This window comes from Megascapheus bottae, chromosome 5 (genome assembly GCF_031878675.1).
Source record: "Megascapheus bottae isolate mThoBot1 chromosome 5, mThoBot2.hap1, whole genome shotgun sequence".
In the NCBI taxonomy this organism is placed as follows: Eukaryota; Metazoa; Chordata; class Mammalia; order Rodentia; family Geomyidae; genus Megascapheus; species Megascapheus bottae.
Window position 1 is genome coordinate 12,137,365 of NC_143513.1, and position 5,000 is coordinate 12,142,364.

The window sequence follows — 5,000 nt, forward strand, 5'->3', positions numbered from 1 at the left end:
ATCCATCCATGAATCAGGCTGTACGGCCAGCCACCCCGGCATCCATGGGTGGATCCAGGCATGCATCCACCGACCCAACCATGCACGCATGCATCCACCATCCATGCATGCATGCATGCGTGCCCGCATCCATCCATACACCCACTATGCACCTAGGCATCCATCCAGCCATCCATCCAGCCATCCATCCAGTCAGCCATGCATCCAGCTGTCTACCCATGCATCCATGCATCCATGTACACTTCCATCCACTTTCCCCATGAGCCCATCTACCCGGCCCACGCAAACTCAACCCATGGCAGGAGGAAGCCTCCAAGCCCGCAACCAAGCCATCTGGGGTAGCAGGGCTTAACCCAGGGTGGTGTGAGTTCCGGCTGGCCGGGCAGGCCTTTCAGTCCTGGAGCCACAAGCCTAGCCTTGTGTTCATGAGCTGCTTTTCAGGAGTGGTTGGGAGGATGTGGTCAGGATTGCAGGAGCAAGAGGAGGCCAGGTGCCTTTGTGCTGCCCAGAAGAAGTGTCCTGTCCTGTGTAGGAATGTGGTGTGGTCTCAGGCCAAGCTGTCAGCGGTGAGGCTGGGCGTCAGGCCGGCCCAGGCCTGGGTTTTCCTGCTTTTCCTAGGTGGAAAGCATTGCGTGCCTGCCAGGCTGTGTGGTGTGAGTTGTGCATCCAGACAGCTAGCTGTCTTTTCCCCTGTGGCTGGTGTGATGTTGGGTTGAGGTGGAGGTGCGAGGCAGTGAGTGAGCCTAAAAGTATTGGGCAGTGGCTGTGAGGCAGCAAGCAGCCTAGTGGGCTGGGGAGCGGAGGCAAAAGCCTACAGCACCCGGTATTCCCAGGCGGTCTCCCATCCAAGTACTAACCAGGCCCGACCCTGCTTAGCTTCCGAGATCAGACGAGATCGGGCGCGTTCAGGGTGGTATGGCCGTAGACGCCTCACACTGCTTCCCAAAGCCCCAACTGCTGCTCGCTGCCTCTGCGGGGAGCCTCCGCTCGCCGCTGCACCCTTGCCAGCCTCTGCAGCCTCTGCCTCTGCCGCTCTGGCCTCACACGCACCTGCTGCCGCTGCTTGGGGGACCTGATCCAACCCACCCAGCACAGCCTCTGCGCCCAGCCTGCTGCTCTCGCCGCCGCTCACCGCTGCCTTTCTCCTCCTCTTTCGCTTTCTCTCTCTCCCTCTCACCCTCTCTCCCTCTGTCTGTCTGTCTGTCTGTCTGTCTCTGTTGCTCTCTGTCTCTTGGGAAGGCAGAGGACGCAGGACTGTTTTCCCAGAGGCTCACCTTCCATGTAACCCTCTAGCCTGCATGAGGGTTGCACGTTGAAGAGCAGCTTTAAGGCCAGGTGACTTGCAAGGTTCACCACTTGTCTTCAGAGGCCACGACTACCAAGGGCCCGATGTGATCTTTGCATGGATGTGGGAGAGTTTGGCTGCTTCTTCAAGATTTGGATCTCACTCCTCTACCTCCCCGACCTTGCTTGGCCACCGGCCACGATGCGAGGAGAAGAGTGGGGTTTGCAGAGCAATGTGGAATTCACTTGGCTGGTGCTGTTTCAGAAGGACCTTTGACCTAAACCTCATCCTAAATGGAAGCCGAAGCCAGAAATGGATCCTAAGGAGAGTGTCACTCCTCGCCCCACCAGTAAGCCTCACCTAAAGCCTCTACCCGATTTCAAGCCCACACCTAAGCCCAAACCTCTCCCAAGACTCACCCTAAGCCACAATGTCTGCCTGAAATCACACCTTCAACCTGTCCCCTACCTCTTCCTGACGCTAAACTTGAGCCCCATTCTGACCCTGACCCGGAGCCAAAGCCCCAGCCCAGTGTCACCCTAAGCCTCCCATCTCATGAGAGCCTTCAGTGGCACCTCTGATGCAGCCTCTTTAGGTTGCTATGCTTAGCCTACCAGGAATGGGAAGCCTAAGTGGAAGCAGAACCGTGGCCTCACGTCTCAGCCCACTGGAACCCCTCATCCTTAGTGCTCAGGCTCCCAAGAAGGCTAACAACCTAAGGCCAAGCCTCACTGGAACACACACCCATGCCTCGGGTTGGAGTGGAAGCCCTCCACCCAAGCAAGAAAAGGGTGCTCTGTGCTTGGAATCCAGGAACTCCAGAATTCCGGGAGCATTTGTCTCGGCAACGTTGCCGGCGCCCGTTTCCCGGGCCTCGTTCCTCCTCATCTACCCTGCCGCTACTTTCCAAGTCTATGCAGTGCACCCCGCGAAAGGACAACGTGTGTCTCTAGCAGGAAGAAGAGGAAAGAAGCAGCCAGTGTTTGCTTGTTTGCCCACTGTGGGGAATAGAACTCAGAGCCTCCCAGTCAGTGCTAGGCCAGCTGAAACTGTCAGTACACACTGCAGAGTGTCTCAGCATCCCTCCATCCATCCATCCATCCATCCATCCAGCCAGCCAGCCAGCCAGCCAGCCAGCCAGCCAGCCAGCCATCCAGCAATCCATCCATCCATCCATCCATCCATCCATCCATCCATCCATCCATCCATCGGTCGATCTATGTATCTATCAATCTATCTATCAATCTATCTATCTATCTATCTATCTATCTATCTATCTATCTATCTATCTATGTATCTTTCAGTCCATCCATCCATGCATCCTTCCACGCGTGGCTCCGTCCATCCATCCACCATCCATCCAATCAACATCCATCCATGAATCAGGCTGTACGGCCAGCCACCCCGGCATCCATGGGTGGATCCAGGCATGCATCCACCGACCCAACCATGCACGCATGCATCCACCATCCATGCATGCATGCATGCGTGCCCGCATCCATCCATACACCCACTATGCACCTAGGCATCCATCCAGCCATCCATCCAGCCATCCATCCAGTCAGCCATGCATCCAGCTGTCTACCCATGCATCCATGCATCCATGTACACTTCCATCCACTTTCCCCATGAGCCCATCTATCCGGCCCACGCAAACTCAACCCATGGCAGGAGGAAGCCTCCAAGCCCGCAACCAAGCCATCTGGGGTAGCAGGGCTTAACCCAGGGTGGTGTGAGTTCCGGCTGGCCGGGCAGGCCTTTCAGTCCTGGAGCCACAAGCCTAGCCTTGTGTTCATGAGCTGCTTTTCAGGAGTGGTTGGGAGGATGTGGTCAGGATTGCAGGAGCAAGAGGAGGCCAGGTGCCTTTGTGCTGCCCAGAAGAAGTGTCCTGTCCTGTGTAGGAATGTGGTGTGGTCTCAGGCCAAGCTGTCAGCGGTGAGGCTGGGCGTCAGGCCGGCCCAGGCCTGGGTTTTCCTGCTTTTCCTAGGTGGAAAGCATTGCGTGCCTGCCAGGCTGTGTGGTGTGAGTTGTGCATCCAGACAGCTAGCTGTCTTTTCCCCTGTGGCTGGTGTGATGTTGGGTTGAGGTGGAGGTGCGAGGCAGTGAGTGAGCCTAAAAGTATTGGGCAGTGGCTGTGAGGCAGCAAGCAGCCTAGTGGGCTGGGGAGCGGAGGCAAAAGCCTACAGCACCCGGTATTCCCAGGCGGTCTCCCATCCAAGTACTAACCAGGCCCGACCCTGCTTAGCTTCCGAGATCAGACGAGATCGGGCGCGTTCAGGGTGGTATGGCCGTAGACGCCTCACACTGCTTCCCAAAGCCCCAACTGCTGCTCGCTGCCTCTGCGGGGAGCCTCCGCTCGCCGCTGCACCCTTGCCAGCCTCTGCAGCCTCTGCCTCTGCCGCTCTGGCCTCACACGCACCTGCTGCCGCTGCTTGGGGGACCTGATCCAACCCACCCAGCACAGCCTCTGCGCCCAGCCTGCTGCTCTCGCCGCCGCTCACCGCTGCCTTTCTCCTCCTCTTTCGCTTTCTCTCTCTCCCTCTCACCCTCTCTCCCTCTGTCTGTCTGTCTGTCTGTCTGTCTCTGTTGCTCTCTGTCTCTTGGGAAGGCAGAGGACGCAGGACTGTTTTCCCAGAGGCTCACCTTCCATGTAACCCTCTAGCCTGCATGAGGGTTGCACGTTGAAGAGCAGCTTTAAGGCCAGGTGACTTGCAAGGTTCACCACTTGTCTTCAGAGGCCACGACTACCAAGGGCCCGATGTGATCTTTGCATGGATGTGGGAGAGTTTGGCTGCTTCTTCAAGATTTGGATCTCACTCCTCTACCTCCCCGACCTTGCTTGGCCACCGGCCACGATGCGAGGAGAAGAGTGGGGTTTGCAGAGCAATGTGGAATTCACTTGGCTGGTGCTGTTTCAGAAGGACCTTCGACCTAAACCTCATCCTAAATGGAAGCCGAAGCCAGAAATGGATCCTAAGGAGAGTGTCACTCCTCGCCCCACCAGTAAGCCTCACCTAAAGCCTCTACCCGATTTCAAGCCCACACCTAAGCCCAAACCTCTCCCAAGACTCACCCTAAGCCACAATGTCTGCCTGAAATCACACCTTCAACCTGTCCCCTACCTCTTCCTGACGCTAAACTTGAGCCCCATTCTGACCCTGACCCGGAGCCAAAGCCCCAGCCCAGTGTCACCCTAAGCCTCCCATCTCATGAGAGCCTTCAGTGGCACCTCTGATGCAGCCTCTTTAGGTTGCTATGCTTAGCCTACCAGGAATGGGAAGCCTAAGTGGAAGCAGAACCGTGGCCTCACGTCTCAGCCCACTGGAACCCCTCATCCTTAGTGCTCAGGCTCCCAAGAAGGCTAACAACCTAAGGCCAAGCCTCACTGGAACACACACCCATGCCTCGGGTTGGAGTGGAAGCCCTCCACCCAAGCAAGAAAAGGGTGCTCTGTGCTTGGAATCCAGGAACTCCAGAATTCCGGGAGCATTTGTCTCGGCAACGTTGCCGGCGCCCGTTTCCCGGGCCTCGTTCCTCCTCATCTACCCTGCCGCTACTTTCCAAGTCTATGCAGTGCACCCCGCGAAAGGACAACGTGTGTCTCTAGCAGGAAGAAGAGGAAAGAAGCAGCCAGTGTTTGCTTGTTTGCCCACTGTGGGGAAGAGAACTCAGAGCCTCCCAGTCAGTGCTAGGCCAGCTGAAACTGTCAGTACAC

At 57.1% G+C, this 5,000-nt stretch overlaps 2 non-coding genes across 2 annotated transcripts; both read right to left on the reverse strand.

The window, feature by feature from the left end:
* Positions 1–808: 808 nt before the first annotated feature.
* On the reverse strand, positions 809–927 carry LOC150062985 (5S ribosomal RNA). Its single transcript, XR_016535688.1, has one exon. It is a non-coding gene; the product is annotated as a 5S ribosomal RNA (ribosomal RNA).
* A 2,535-nt stretch (positions 928–3,462) lies between these two features.
* LOC150062986 (5S ribosomal RNA) lies at positions 3,463–3,581 on the reverse strand. The gene has a single exon (XR_016535689.1). It is a non-coding gene; the product is annotated as a 5S ribosomal RNA (ribosomal RNA).
* Between the last annotated feature and the right edge of the window lie 1,419 nt (positions 3,582–5,000).